Source organism: Vicugna pacos, chromosome 25 (genome assembly GCF_048564905.1).
Source record: "Vicugna pacos chromosome 25, VicPac4, whole genome shotgun sequence".
NCBI lineage: Eukaryota > Metazoa > Chordata > Mammalia > Artiodactyla > Camelidae > Vicugna > Vicugna pacos.
Genome location: NC_133011.1, coordinates 34,091,042 through 34,107,933, shown reverse-complemented (window position 1 = coordinate 34,107,933; position 16,892 = coordinate 34,091,042). Strand labels below are relative to the sequence as shown.

At 40.3% G+C, this 16,892-nt stretch overlaps 1 non-coding gene across 1 annotated transcript; it reads left to right on the top strand.

Moving 5' to 3' along the window:
• Nucleotides 1–2,520: 2,520 nt before the first annotated feature.
• LOC116285429 (U4 spliceosomal RNA) lies at nt 2,521–2,660 on the top strand. Its single transcript, XR_004195115.1, has one exon. It is a non-coding gene; the product is annotated as a U4 spliceosomal RNA (small nuclear RNA).
• Nucleotides 2,661–16,892: the final 14,232 nt, after the last annotated feature.

The following is a 16,892-nucleotide window of genomic DNA, read 5'->3' as shown; positions in this document are numbered from 1 at the left end:
ACATAGAACAGGTGGGTCATATTTTTAATTGCAAAATATAAACGCAAAGTGATTCATTACTTGAATTAAAGTTGAAAAAGTATTAGCTGAACCAAGAATACCCTACGACATGCTTCTTACAAGAGACCCAACTGTAAGACCACAGAAATGTTGAAAATAAATGCATGGGAAAAGAGACATCAGGCAAACAGCCAGTGAAAATGGTGTGACTATAGTTTTATCAGACAAATTTAAGGCAAGAAGCATCACTTGAGATAAACAAGGACATTTTATAATGATAAAGGAATTAATCCACACAAACCACATAATCCTAAATATGTTTGCGCCTAGAACAAATGTAAAATATATAAAGCAAGAATTACACAAGAGGGGAATTAAGTAAATCTGTAATCATAGTTGGAAACTTTTTCACAGCTTTTGCAATATAGAGTTTTTGCAGCTGATAGAACATTCAGACCAAAAGCAAAAAGGAAAAAAAAAAAATCAGAATACAGATGAACTGAACAGTACAATCACTAAACTGCAGCTGATTTACATATGTTGAACACTTAATCAAAAAGGGTTAATTCACATTTTCTTCAAGTTGTTTACCAAAGCCTTCATTCTGGATTCTTTAACACTGGAATTAAGCCAGAAACTAGTGACTTAAAGATGGCTAAAGAAACCCCCAACAGCTTGGAAATTATGTAATACATTTCTGAACAGTCCCTAGGTCAAAAAAAGTGAAATTTTAAATATTTTGAAGTGAGTAAGAATGAAGATACCAAAACTTGTTTCAGCTAAAGCAGTGCATGTAGGGAAATTTATAGCATTAAGTGTGTATATGAGAAAAGAAGCAAGCCTGGAAGTCAATGACTTAAACGCTTATTTTCAGGAAACTAGAAAAAGAAGAACAAGGGAAAATAAAAGTTTAAAAGTCAGTGAAATATACAACAGAGAAAGTCAACAGCTAAACGGTCCATTCTTTAAAGTAATAACAATGACCACTACTGTTTAACATAACATTTAAGATCCTAGCCAGTGAAATAATTGAAACAAAGGCATAGGTTTTGAAAGGAGGAAATAATACTGTTTATAGATAACTAGTTAATGTGCGTAGAAAATTCAAAATCTGTGAACAAAATAATTTATCAAGGTCCCTGGAAACAAAGTCAGTATAGAAAAACCAATTTATGTTAGAAATAAATAGAAATTGTTAAAATGATACAGTTTACCCTAGCATAAAGCACCAAATACCTAAGAATAAATTTTTGAAAGAAAATTACAATATTGAGAGAAATTTGAAAAGATATAATTAAATGTATGGATATGTCATGTTCATAACTTGGAAGGCAATTTTATAAATTGTTATCTAGCTTCACTGTTATGCTATCAAAATCCCAGCAGTATGTTGGGGAAATTAACCAGCTGACAGAAACGCAGAAGACCAAGACTATCCAAGATAAATGAACAACAACAAAACAAAATCTTTCACCAACATATACTAAGACCTGTTATAAAGCTGTAGTTATAATTATGACTGTAATTATATGGTTGACATAAGAATAGACAAATAGATCAGTGTAACAGAAAGCCTGGCACAAATCCACAAATACAAATCTTCTGATTTATGACCAAAGGACACCCTTGTGATGGGTGAAAGGAAAGATTATTACTATCCTGACAAATTATTTTTTCAATAGAAAAGACATGTCGGAAAGAAAATATGAATAAGGATAGAGTTAAGATTTTTTTCAAGACAAATTTATGTGGATAATGTAAATTTATGTGGATAAATTCGAAATTTTGAATATTTTTTAAATTGTGGGTCATCATGTACATATAAAAATAGGTAAGTCTAAATCTGTTTTTTAAAATCTACTCCAAATGATCCATCAGCTGTAGATGATTTATAGTGTGGTGTGTTAAACCTTCAGGAAACAATCTAAAATACTGTAAATACTTTAAGAGAAATTAAGGAAGGGAAGAAGAAGGAAAAGGGAACAGCTAATTAACATGTCAATCATTAATATTCATTGAACCCTAATGACAAGCCAGACATTCTGCTAAGTGCTTTATATGGACTGTATCATTTAGTACTACACAATTCCACAAGGAAGGTGGCACAAAATTATCTTTCTTGCTTCGATGAGGAAACTGAAATGAAAGCTGAAGGTCTGTTTGAAGATTCCACTGTCGGGGAACCGCAGAGCTGCAACAGACATCCAGGTATGTGATCCAGAAGGAAGAAGATTGAGATGGAGATGACGAAGAGAGGACAGACACTTACTCTTACCCACTCCCAGTCATACCAGGCTATGGGCAGTCCCCGCGCGTGATTACTACACTCTTTTCTCTGTTCTCCAATTAGTGCTTTTAGTGAAGGGAAAAAAGGAATAAAAATAACTTTACTATAAAAAGAAAGTGTAACTGTGAGGTTATTTGTTAATTACCTTGATCAGAGTAATTATTTATGTATATGTATATCAAATAACCATGTGTACGCCTCAAGTGTGTACAGCTTTTATTTAAAAAGAAAACAGTTTTGCACAGTGGCAGTATCATAGCCAAGGAGGTTTATCTGAGGTGTGATTATTGCTAACTGAAAATTTTCCCAGTCCCCCGCCATGATGACTTGAAATACAGTCGGCATTGGGAATTTTTCACAGTCTCTACGGAGACTAGAAAGCAAACAAACAGAAACAGCACCAAGGCTGGAGACACGAGTCGGTGCTTAGGAGTTTCCAAAATCTGGAAAATCACATTGACGTTTTTACTATAAAACTAAGTTTTAGCTCTAGTTTTCTTTTTAATGTCTAATTTTAAAACATTCAGCTATATTTGAAGATGTTAATACAGTTTATGAACTACCACTGCTCCTACTTTGGGTCCTACCTCCACTTTTCACAGTTATCTGACTTATGTCATAACTTTGACATTCATTCGCACAAAGGTTATAGTTCAGGTGAAGAAAAAGTGTGTATAGGAAAATAATTTGACAGAAATTTCCTTTATATGTAATAGCAGAAAAACAACAGAGCAAGTTCCTTCTTGTGATAAAATACATATCCTCAAATTTAATCTCTTTTAAGACCTTTGCTTTAATCTGTTAGTATCCAACACAGGTTTTATATTTAGTTTGCTAGATTGTAAATTCACTTTCCTTATTAAGAAAGGCTGAGGTTTTATAGTCCTGCTTTTAAATACATAATTTTTAAGTCCCAGTGGTTAGCATTATAGATGGATTTCCTTTTTAAAGAGAGTCACATATTTTACGTATTTCTAATTACATATTTTTATTTCTGAAAGAAGTTACCTATGTCATTGTCCCCCTTGTGTGTTGTGTATGTGTACAGTAACATCGAAGGGATGCTTCCTTCAGCAGTGTTTGAAGTAACAGAGAAAAGTACTTTACACGAGCTTATCACAAGAGCCTCCAGGCAAACCCAGCCTACGGCGCAGGAACTAAGAGTGGTTTTCCGTGCACGCAGGCTTGACTTGGCAGCTCTGGCTTACTCAAGTCCTGCACATTCCAAAGATAAGTCTGTCCCTTGACCAGCTCCTGGGAGATAACCTTTCAGCCCTTGGAATATCCTGCCTCATGTGAGTGCCTGTGTGTACTTGGCGCTGTGAGTCACATCAGATGATTTATGCTAACAGGGGTTTCTGGTGTGGGCCTGGCACCCTGCAGGGGCGGTCTGATCTCTGGAGGAGCTGGAAACAGTAACCAAGGTTAGCCACGTGAGTGCTCCATACCTGTAGAGCTGACCTTCAGAGAAGCCCTGGACATGAAGTCTCAGGTGAGTTTCCCTGGTTGACGATACCCTATAAGTATTGCCCCACATCATTTCTGGGAGAATTAGGGGCTGCGCGTTCAACTTCCCTAGAGAAGACACCTGGAAGTTTGTACCTGGTCTCCTGGACCCTTCCATAGGTGCCTTTCACATTTGCTGATTTTACACTGTATCTTCTTGCTATAATAGATTGTAACTGTCAGCAAAGCCACTTTTTCAAGTTCTGTGAGTCTTTGAACTTTGAGTGGTCTTGGGGACCCTGACAACATTTAAAGGATTATTTTGGAAAAAAAAAAAAAAGAATATGCAATACGGACCATATGTCCTGTGAAGCTTGAAGTATTTGCTGTCTGGTCCTTTGCAGAAAACTTTTGCCAGCTCATACAGAAAGGTAGCAAATAACCTGTGTTATTTTCATACATTGGAATCTTAACAGTTAAAATGGATGAATAACAATATACATCTCAAACTGCTTTAAGTGAAAAGAGCAACAAGGATGAAACAGTATGATACTATTTATGTAACTTGACTATTACTATGAGTAACTGTGTGTGTAAATCATGAAAGAATTACTAAGGAGGACATCCACAAACTTCAGAATAGTCGTGAGCTCCGGGGAAAAAGTGGGATGGAAGTTAAGACTTATTGGTCAGATTTTCATTCTTAAAAAGAGAGATTCAAGGAAAAAAATTGATCTCGTAAAACAAATGAAAAAAGGTTTTATTTTACTAATATTTTTAAATTATTTCCCTAAATCAGCTTAGCTTGGAATTATAGAATGATTGTGCTAAAGACCTCAACTGCTTCAAATTCCTCAAGTTCTCTGTTAAGAAACAGGTCTTGGTAGGTGAATTGCCCAAGGTCATGCTGAATTATTAACCAAGAGGTTGTTCTATAAGGAAGTGTGTTAGTGCTGGCAGGGTCAGTTATTTTGAAGTGTAGAAATTTGAAAGTTGATTCTCTAGAGAAGAAGGGCTATGCTATACAAAGTGTAGAGCACTGAGAGATGAGGTGAGTAAGGAAGAAGGAAACGTTCTGACAGTTCATACAGCCGGCTGTTTTACAAATAGTAAAGCATTTCTGGGGGGTTAATTTTCTTTATGTTGAGGGCAAGCTGCTAAATCCACCTTAGCATTTTTTAAATGCTTTCTAAACTCTAAATTAGAGTAAAGGGTTGCTAATATGAATCACACTGAATTCAGGTTTCTAGTATATAAAATTTAATGATACCTTCCCTGCCAACATTCAGGGATTACTGGAAGAATCGAATGAGATGATAAACATTTTTTTAAAAAGGAGAAACCTCTTATAAATGTTAAAATGCTATGTAAATGAGACTTATAAAAAGTATTAACATCACCCTGACTGTGATGACACTCATGTGGGCTAATTATAATTGTGAAGGGAGAAAAAAAAATGCTTTCTTGGTTTCCTGAGACCAGAGGCAAGCTCTGTCAGCTATGAGGGAAAGTGATTAACATTCATTTAGCTTTTTCTTTGTAGCCCGTGCCAGGTTACAGGAGAGATAAGAGAAGAATAAGACATAGCTCCTGCCCTTTGTTTCCAATTCACATTTATTGAGCCTCTACTCTGTGTTAGGTGGAGAGGAGCTAAGAACTTAATATGTTAAATATCCTCATATTTGCCTGACAAGGTATTACCCTTTTTTCTCATATGGAAACTGAGGCCCAAAGATGTTAACAAAATCTAATATCTCCAGAGCTTGCATTTGAACCCATTATTTCTGACTTCAAAACACCTGCTTCAAAAAACAATCTACAATACAAGAAGGCTAGGATGCAAATGCTATTAAACAGTCTGGTGAAGAGAAACAGTATTAGAGGAGACAAGTGAAAGCAGAGACTAGGGTGGGCAGGAACAGTTAGGGGAGGCTTCTCGAAACAGGTGGGACTTTTAGGAGGCCCTGGAGAATAGCTGGAATTGGATAGGTGAAGAAGAATGGATGCTGTCAGCAAAGGAACGTGGTAACTATGGTTATCATTTACTGGGTTCCCTATCTTGTTGGGCCAGTGTGCGTCTTGGAGATGAGAATGCTCGCTGGCTGTGCTGCCTCTGCAGTTGGTCCCAGGACAAGAAATCAAAGTGACTGAACCTCACTGGTGCGGGGTGAGGGGGTTACGGAGACAGCAGCGAGAAATGATGGGAGATTCTTCTCATATCCAGAACCCGAGAACAAGGCCCAGCCTCAGGGTCATCAAAGAGCCTATGCTGTAACACCCATAATTTTGTAAACATACCACGTCAAAGAACTATTTAAACGTTTTGTGAACGGCAGCCGACTTTTTTAAGTCCGTCATTTTATAATTCTTTTTTGTTTTGAGGGGGAGGTAATTAGACTTCTTTTCTTTTCTTTTCTTTCTTTCTTTCTTTCTTTCTCTCTTTCTTTCTTTCTCTCTTTCTTTCTTTCTCTCTTTCTTTCTTTCTTTCTTTCTTTCTTTTCTTTCTTTTCTTTCTTTTCTTTCTTTCTTTCTTTCTTTCTTTCTTTCTTTTTTTTTTAAATGGAGGTACCGGGGATTGAACCCAGGACCTCGTACGTGCTAAGCATGCACTCTCCCACTTGAGCTGTTCCCTCCCCCTTAAAATTTATTTTTTCTTCCGTCTTTATTAAGGTATAAGTGACATATGGCACTGTGTAAGTTTAAGACATGCAGCATAATGACAAATAATTACAGATACTGGGAAATGATAGCCACAATAAGTTTAGTTAACATCCATCATATATAGATTTAAAAAATGTTTTTTCCTTGTGATGAGAACTTTTAGGATCTACAATCTTAGCAACTTTCAAGTATACTGCATAGCAGTGTTGACTGTAGTCAGTATGCTGTGCACACATCCCCAGGACTTACAACAGGAAGTATGTACCTTTAAAAAAATAAAAAGCCTTTATAAAGTAGCTACTGAGGTGGGGTGGACAGAGGTTGCTGGGATTCCGAAACACTGGGGTAAGAATCCAGGAGACCTGGATACCATTCCTTTTCCCTTAACACAATTCACTGATTATATGCATTTATACATGTGAGTTTCTTGAGCCTCAGTCACATTTGTCCTACCTTTTGTGTTGTAGGTGTAAAATAATCAATACAAGAATCCTTTGAAAAAGATAAAGTTTGACATAGATGATAAGTTTCATGTTCCAACAGCACTGGCATCATTAATATTGCAGAAGTGATAATAAGGAGTTATTGTAACATGTGCTCTAATACGGTTTTAAAGGCTTTTCCCCTAACTTTAAAAGGCTTATAAAATAGGTATCTGTGTATTTTTCATTTCTTTCGGCAGTGATTTTTAAAGAGAACTAAGTCATGTCCTGGTAGCCCAACTTTCCAAATGAAAGTGGTCACCGGAGCCAAGGGAAACCTCATTCTGGAACTAAGGCACTGTGAGTGTTGTAACTGCTCATTCTTCATGTTTTTAATAAAAGTGTTGATGGTAACTTCCCCCGCCCTGTGTGTTTTCTGCTGGTTACCAGCATCAGGAGGGGATGTGAGCTACCAAAGGAGCGGATCCCTGCACCTTCAGTGTATCCCGCACTGCATTTACCTGTCCAGCAGTGCTTTGAACACTTTAACCCATATTCCACCAGCCAGTTTTGTCAGACTTCACTTCTTGTATTGTTAAAGCAGTACACAGGTTTTTGATGATCTAAAAGAAACTTTCACCAAAGTTCAAACATAAGGCACATGTGTGTGAACTCACCTGCTAAGCTGCTTCCCCAGCTGCCCTCTTAGTGTGGGAAGGGCACAACTAGACAGCTGCTAAAGTGAGCCCACCTTCCTGACTGTCCCCCTCTATGGCCACTAGCCTCAGCCAACTCTCCAGTCCAGCCATTCTTCACCACTTTTGGTTCTCCAGACGGTCCTTCTGTTTTGTCATCCTGTGCCTTTGCATATGCTGCTTTTCTGTTGGGAATGCTCCCCCACCCTCCTGAATCTTTACTGTGATGGCATTTAATTGTCCTTGATATGATCTTTTCCTAGATACCATCCCTGCTACCCTTGTCTGGGCATCCAGACCACAGAACTTAGTACACTATAATGGTTAATTTATTTGTCCAGTTCTCCCAAGTTGCAGATGTGTTCTTTTTGAGGGCAGGAAAACATTCTTATTTAATTACATGGTTGGTAATCAACAATGTTTACTAGATGGATGGATGGACATACAGAAGGATGGACAGACAGCAGAAGGAATTTACCAACAGACCAGGTGAACAAAGTGTCTCAATACCTTGAACCAAGAAGAGGAGTAGAAGGAACTGACAAAAAAAAAAAAAGAGAATTCTCTTCATATTGCCTGTAGGTTAAGAGTGAACCTGACACCACTTCCCAGAAAAGTCATCACTGGGTTAGTTAGCCCGAGGGAACAGTCCAGCATGAGTCATGCCTTCTCCCCATATCTAGTGCCGTGTATTTATAGCTAATGCTGGTAGTTTGTCACTTGTTAAACAGCAAATGAAAGTGATTGCATAAAGGCCAAGCAAAAGACTAATGGAAATGGTTTTAATAATTAATTTTTAAAAGGCTTATGAATCAGTTCAGCGAGGAAGCTATAGAAACATTTAAGCTGAAACTCAGCTAAGGGGTACTGCTCTTTGAGTTCTTCTGGGGTTAAATGGGGGTAATTTGAAAGCTGGCAGGAAGAAGGCCAGTGATACATCATTTTGCTTGCTGCTTTTTTTTTTTTTCCTTTTAAACAGCAAACCGTATCCTTGAAAGGAAAAGTGTTTTACATTTGAGTGCTGCAAGACAATGCGAGTCAATGAAACGTGCAATGCAACGAATTGGAAGTTGTGTTACTTAATATATATTATTTTACTGTACAGCACAGTTTTCAAAGTCATTCAGATGATATTTAAGCTTCCCTTTCCTTTTAGCCTAATTGGCACATTATTTCTCCAGACAATTATCACAGAGAAGAAGTTCTATGGAGATTTTCTACTTATGTTTTCCCCTTCCATATATGATTCCATCGATGGGTCTCAGTGAACTCTCAATAAAAGGTTAACAACATTAAAGTCATACATGCAGCAATTCCCCTCTGTGAAAGAGAGACGGGAAGTTGCATTTATTGACTGTCTACAATGTCCAAAAGACCATTAGGCGCTTTTTCATGAGGTGTCTCAGGAAATCTTCACAGTTACCCTAAAAGGCTCTCCTCATTTTATAGATACCGAGACAGTCTTGGAGAGAGAGGACAGGCAGTTTTCCCACTCACACAGCATGTGGCACAGATAGGGGTGGGGCCAGGTCCATCTGGCTTAAATCTCCATTTTTTTTCCCCATTGTTTTACTATGTTCCAATGACCACGCAGTCAGAAACCTTGTCATCAGATGTAAGTATATTACAGGAAGCAGAAGAAGGGCCCTAGGATGTTAATTTCCTTTCTCCAGCTCTTTCTTTCCTTCCTTTGGACAGAATGAGCACCCCGCAGCCCTGGCTCCCCCGTCACTGATCTATTCAGGGCACAGACTGATGCTATAAAAAGATGATAATTTACATTTCAATAGTAATTCAAGAGTTTACAAAGAATCTGCAACATCTCACTTCACCCTCATTTTACAATGGAGAAAATTAAAATCCAAATAGATTTGTGACTTAAAATCACATAGCTAATGAATAGCATAGGACTTTTAACTCAGTTCAGAACTCCTCTTCCGGATACTCTTTCCACTACCTTCTCAAGTGAGAACGTGTGTTTTCTATAAGGGTGACGAGGACGTCACTCTCCAGAGCTGCATTTGTTTCTTCTCTTATCCTGCAAAAAGCTTATCCTTCCAAGTTGTGGAATTTACGAGCTTCATACTTGGCCTCACTCACAAATCTCCCGTAGCCTGCTGTAATTATCTGGGTGTGCAGATGCCATTCTCCGTCAAGAAACGTCAAAACGATTCTCCAAATGGGCGTAGTGGAACATGCGCAATGATTAAATCATCCTTCTTTCTTCCAAATAATAGGAAGGTGGTCCTCAGCAGAGCAAAGAGGAGGCTTAGATTATTCCACCCACAAAAAGAGAGTTTCCAGCCCACTTTTCGCCCTGTGACTTTTTACATCACTGCTGCCGAAGTCCATCAGCTCAGGAAGCCCAAGTCTTCTCCAGAAGGTGTCGGGAGAGGGGGCTGTAGCGGTTGTGTTATCTCACCTTTACGTTTTACTTTAAGAAAATGAAGAGGAGGGATGGCCTTGACATGGTTTGCCCAAAGTGAACAGCTAATGACAGAATGGGAAACACTGGATTTAAATCACAGGAGCTGGTGTTAGAGCAGCCTGCTGCTTTGGACCTCCTTTTCCATATCTATAAAATGAGCATTGTAATGCCACACAACGTTGGTGAGCATGTTAAGTCAGATGATATGTGGACAGAGGAACTTGTGTTTGTATGTAAGTAGACTCAGGGGTAGCAATTTAAAAAAGAGCTGGAAATGTGTATAATAAATAAGATCCAGAAGTGTGATCTATCCACAGCCAAGAAGGTGGGTAGGTAGTGTTAATAAAGACCAGGGGTTGGTTTAAAGATTGCCATTTTTATTGGAAAATATTTGCTGAATATTTGGAACATTGGAATTCGGAACAAATGTTGGAAAATATGTTTTAATCATAATGCTTTATTCAAGTTACAGCTTCTGCTATTTTGATGATAAAGAGGGTAAAGCAAGGTAAGTCTAAAATCTCCCGTCTCTTCTCTTTGTACCTCTCAATATTGAAGATGCATACTTTGATGTATTATTAGGATAGAATAGACAACAGTTCTTTATTCTATCAAATAATTTTAACCATTAGGGGCTCTGGGAGGAAATAATAATAAGAGGAATTTTCTCCTTCTGGTATTGGAAGACTCAACCATTTATACCAGTCTTCCCAGGAAAACAACAAAAAACCTGCACCAAAATAAATTCTTAAAGAGAACTAAACAGATGGTGAGGAACTGTCAACTGATACCGGGGGAAAAGCAGAAACTTCGGATGATAAACGCAAACATTTCGGGGCTCTTCTGCCACTTCCGTAATAACTGCCGTCACTCATTTTGTACGTTAAGCCATTTAATCTTCCAAGAGTCCTATGAGGTAGATATAGCCATTTAGCAGGTGAAGGAACTAAGGCACATCCCCCAGTGGGTTAAGCACCAGAGCTGGGATTCAAACCCAGGCGGTCTGGTTGCAGAAGCTATGTCTTTAGCCACGACACCACAATGTATCACACAGGAATTCACCTACGTCTCTGAATGACCTCAAGGAGCAGAGTTACCCTGCAGCTGGATTGGCAGACTATTACTGGAGAGAGAAATAAATACCCATTTCCTTAAAGATTCTGTACCTTTGTTATAACAACCCAGCCTTCACTTAACCCGTATGTGAGAGGAGTTTGAGTCCCAGATAGGAGAAGTTTCTACTTATTTCAAGGTCACATAGTAAGGAAGCAACAGAGTCAGGACTTGAACTAGTGTCTTCTGATATTCTATGCATCATATGCCTTCCCTTGCTTAATTCATGAACATGTAGTATAATCTCTGCCAGAGTAATCACTCAAGCTAGGTGTTTCTACACTCATTTCTTTGGTACCAGGCCCAAGTTACCATTTCCATGGCCACAGAGACACAATACTGTCCTTAGTTTCAGTTTATACTATGAAAATTAAGTTATCCTATGCTGTGGTCTGAATGTTTGTGCCTCCCCCACCAATTCATATGTTGAAATCCTAACCCTAAGGTGATAGTAATAGAAGGGGACTTTGGGAGGTGATCGGGTCATGAGAGCAGGGCCCTCATAAATGGGATTTGTGCCTTATAAAAGAGGCCCAGAGAGCTTGCTTGTCCCTCCCACCACGTGAAGACATACTGAGAAGTCTGCAGTCAGCCACCAGGAAGAGGGCCTTCACCAGAACCCAGCTATACCGGCACCTTGATCTTAGACTTCCCAACCTGCGGAACTGTGAGAAACACATTTCTGTTGTGTGTAAGCAGTCTGTGGCACCCAGTCTGGTATTTTGTTATAGCAACCCGGACAGACGAAGACGTTCCCCTAGACTTGATGTATATGCCTTTGCTGTGGGCCTTAATCAGAGACCCACGTATAAAATGTACGTTCTAATCCTGGACTGTTAGCTTCTGAAAGTCGGGGACATGTTTTATTGACTTGTACGTAATAGGGACTTTATAAATATTCACTGAGGGCTAGCTGAATGACTGAATGAGGGAGGAAAGAGCATGAGAACAAAAGGTGGCTCAATTTCAGGTCACTCTCCAAGGAAAATTTAGGAAGTGACTTCCATGTATGTAAACTCACACTGCACAGCCAGGGTCAAGGTCTCCGGTGTGCAGATCGTATTACTTAACAAATATTGTAAAGTTAAACAGTAGCTAAAATAGCTTAGCTGTCGTGTGGAATGATTGGTTCCCGCAGCCTCACAGCACGGAGCTGCAGCACAGGGCGTCTGTTTCCCACGTGAGCTGTGAGCAGCAGCACCTGCGTCTCAAGACAGCGCTCTCCTGTGAGCAGTTAATGACGCTCACTTGGTAAGCAGGTGTTTCTAAAAACTCTGCTTTTCTTGATTTCACACTGCATCCAGGTGCTGGCAGCCATTAGATTTCAAAAACAAAACAAAACAAAAAAGTGTACTGGTGGTTGTGAGGTAAGTTTTATAGTCTGAATGGTATAACTCCTCGTTTTCATCAGAGTACAAGGTCTGTGACAGACCTGGGTCTGAATCCAGTTTCTCCTGCTCAAAAGTCGTATGATTTGGGGCAAGTGTCATAACCTGGCTGAGCCTCATTTTCCTCGTCTGTAAAGGAGAGAGAACACCACAGTCTCCAGTGAGCTGGTAAATGTTTAACAATTGGATCTCAGGGAGAAAAAAACAATGATTTGTAGTGTTTGCTGATTTTCATGGTGTAACTTCCCACCATGGCCTGTTTCAGGCTGCCAGTGTGATGGCCCTGAACACAGAATGGGAAACAGATACACAGTGGAGTGCACCATTAAATGTTTCCACCATAGTAGATGCAGTGACCTCTAGGGCTGAGATGACGGTAAAATATAGTGAAAAAATTAGGAAGTGATGAGTTTTAATTAATTATTACTTTTGGTTTTAATATATATATTTAGATACCATATATATGTAATGTAATGTAGTTTGATTTTTAGTAACGGCTGAATGTAGAAACCAGTCACCAAATTCCTAACAGTTCAACAGTTGTCCCTCATGAGCTGCATACCAGTTGCCGGCACCCAGCTGCCCATCTCCAGCTCTTGGATTTCAAAAACAGGACCGCAATGAACAGATTTCTCCGTGGTATCTACCCACATCATAGGATGTATGACTGGAATGTGACCAAGCATTGTGCCAGATGGTTTTCCAGAGTGGCCATACCAGCTTATTTTCCTTCCCACCAGCAGTGCCCATGGGTTTCCACATCCCCTTCACAAGAGGCATCGTTCCGGATGAGTGAGATGTGGGTGGACACTGCAGTACTACGCGGCACTGGAAGCAACAGGTAGGCATCCATCCTGGAACGTGGACTCGTCATAAGCATAGTACTTAGTGATAAAAAGTAAAAGCAGAATGAGATGTATAACACAATACTATTCATTTAAATGCATACAAAGCAATAGGCTTTTTAAAAATACAAATAAAGAATGTGCATCAGATAAATTTGGATGGTGGCCCACAGAGGACAGGGTTCATTGTCTCAGCGATATTCACCAAGCATTATAGGGGATAGTATGTCTGCAAGCATCCAACATGGTATGTCTGCAAGTATGTCTGCAAGCATCCACTTGATCTTTTCCCTTGCCCTGGCCAGGCAAAAGCTATGCTGATTTTATTAGCCACATTCAAGGCTGTACTCTTAACTGCCTTCAATGATCTGTGTAAGTTTGCACATTTAAATGATTTATTTTCCGGAAAAAAATACATGGATCCTTTGTTTATTCTATCTCCATGGTTAAGCAGTATTTCTAATATAGGAGCTACACACAGCGGTCATCGAAGCTAAAGCCATCATGGCCAGTTGGCCTGTGTGTTGCCAGTATTCGTTGTAACAATTGCCAAGCAACAAGCAATTTCAGCTCTGTCTTATGTCTTATGTCCAGGTGCTGGCACTTATCCCACTTAATCTTCACAGAAAGCGTTTGAAGCTTAGAGAAGCCACATGTTTTGCCCATGATGAGAGAACTAGTAAGGTGGGGGCGGTAGCTGCCCAGCAAGTCCAGGAGTGGCCGGGTGCTCTGCCAGGGAGAGAAACTGAGGCTGACGGGGACTTAGCTGGTCAGTGTGAGGCCGCTGGGCTACACATCTGCATCTTGGTTACTCTCTCCTGCAGTCTTTGTTCCAAGGCAGGAAGCAAATATGACCACAGTGATTACCCTGTAAGTGGGAATTGTTTGGTATTTAAATAAAGGTAAAGCTGGTGAGGACCTTGGAGATTTCAGACACCCCCTTGCCTTTATTCACATGATTTGAATAACAAGCCATAGAAAATTCAGGTTTTCTAATTCGCCCAAGGTCATACAGAAGATTCTCCACAGAGCCAGGGCAGGAAGCCCAATTTCCTACCTCTTAGACTAGGTGTGGTTTAATAGATGCAGACAGACGGGAAATCCTAGAAACAGACAGGGTGATTAGCTAGCTATAAAGCTTAGACAGGCCACTGGACGTTCCCAGGACACTGTTTCCTCAGTCAGAAAAGGGCTACTACCTCATAGGGCTCACATGGCCCCTACGGCTGTTGAAGAGGTCTTTTCGTCCACCCATTTATGTATTCATTGAACAAATGTTCATAGAGGCAGCTTCTGTGTTCCAAGCACTGTTCTAGACACAAGGATGCCGTAGTGAGTATCGCAAAAATCCCGACACGTGTGGAGCTTTCATCCTAGTAAATGTATGTTCAAGTAGCTAAATAAATAAATGTGTCAATCAAGCAATTAATCAATGATCACCATAAAGAAAAATAGTAAGTCGGAGTAAGGATGTGGAGAGTGATGGAGAAGGTTAGGGAAGGCAAACATAAGATACGGGCAGAGATCTATGTGAAACAAGGGAGCAAACCATTCCAAAGTCAGGAGGAAGAACTCTTTAAGGAGAGAGACTAGTAAGAAAAAGGTCTAAGATAGTAATAAACTTGGCCTGTTTCTAGCCTCCCATGCAACTGAGGGTGACAAACCAGGTAACCCAGTCCTGACCAGTGAGACTTGAGAACACATTTGCTAAAGAGTATCTGGAGAACAGTTGCCTCCAAGTTAGGAGCCTCTTTTCCACTGAGTCTCGTTCCTTTCTTCCTATCTTGAACATGATTATGTGAGAGCTGTGAAAAGCCATTTACAAACATGAGACAATGAGCCTGGGGATGACAAGCAACTTTTCTGCTCTTCTCCAAACAGAACCAAAGATTGGAGCCAGGAGAGCGAGATGCTTAGAGCTCACTCCTAAACCAAGCACAGAGAGGTTAAGTAACTTGCTCAACATCACACAGCTAGCATGATGTAGAGCAAGGACTTGAACCCAGGAATTTTATTCCCAAATGGCTGCCTTTTTTTTTTCTTTCCTGCATCTTTTTCCTGAACTACAGTCCTCTTCTCAGACTTCTTCCCTTCCTATATATACTCTTCCTAGGCAGTCGGACCCAGGACCATGCTTTCAACCATCATTTTTAGGAGGGAACTCAAAATCTACATTTTTAGTCCCAGGTTCTCTGATGGGAGCCAGTCATTCACCCTCAGATTTCCACTCGATGGTCTCATCAGCTGTCTTACTAGAACCTTGTGCCTAAAACTAAATACACTTCTCCCTCCAGCTCCCTCCAACTACGTGTCCTTTCCTTGATTTAGTTCATTTAGGTAATGAAAGCTCAGTCCTCCAAGTCACCATATGGTGTTGAGGACAGAACGTGGATTTTGAAATCAGACAGACTTGGGTTGGAATTGATAAGCAGAATCACTGTGGGAGCTGAAGAAACAGATCTGGGATGAGCTTCCAGGAAAAAACCCAAGTCACATTGCTGACCCGAGCTGCCCCGGTTGCTGCTGGTTCTAGAGCGTCAGTGCCACTGTCCTGGGCGACGGGAACCAGCATCATCAGGAAGCAGCCACCGCAGCTCCAGCCCCATGGTGTACCTGCTACAGTTCACCCCGCAGAATAGGAGCCCTGCTCCTTACCTCGCCCTGAGCCTGTTTTCTCTTTCCATCAGATCAGTGGTGCCCTGCCACAGCCATCAATTCCACTGTCTTTCCAGTTACCATTTTAGCGTTTCTAGCTAGCATTCATCCTTCTCAAGTGCCAGAAATGTTATACCAGGAGTATGTCCACGTCACTGGTATCCCATCCCAACTTACTGCCTGTGACATGTTTACAGCTTCCTCTGCCCATACTTGCCATCCTTGCAGGTGTCTCCTGAAAACCCTCCCCGACAAACTCTCAACATAACAACCCTCTGTGTCAGAGTCTGCACGCAGGGGTCTCAGTCTCAGGCAGTTGGCACTGGAAGTGGTCCTAGGAAGCTGACTCTAAAATGGGATTTTAATGGTTACCAGAGGGGAAAGGTGGGGAGGGATAAATTAGGAGTTTGGGATTAGCAGATACAAGCAGCTATATATAAAACAGATAAACAACAAGGTCCTACTGTATAGCATAGGGAACTATATTCAATACCTTGTAATAACCTATAATGAAAAAGAATCTGAAAAAACATACGTGTATAACTGAATCACTGTGCTGTACACCTGGAAACAAACACATTGTAAATCAACTATAATTAAATTTTTAAAAATTTAAATATAAAAAAGTGGGATTTTAGAAATGGACCACTTGCTGGTCAGCTGGCAGTGAGGACCCCGATGAGGTGGTGCAGGGAATACTGACTGACCTTGGCATGTAGTGGTGGAGTAGTCATCTGAGGGAAGGTGTGATTCAGGCAAACCCCGAAAGTGGCAGTTCTGGAGTTGGGCACTCGGTCCCTGTGACTCTGAAGCCTGTGTTTCTACTTCAGTGCTGTATTCCAGCTGTGTGGCCTTGGCTGAACACCTGCCCCTTTCCTAGCTCTAAAATTCTACAGCTCTGCCTTGAGGGGACATATTACCTGACAGTCTATAATGGCAAAACCCAGTAATG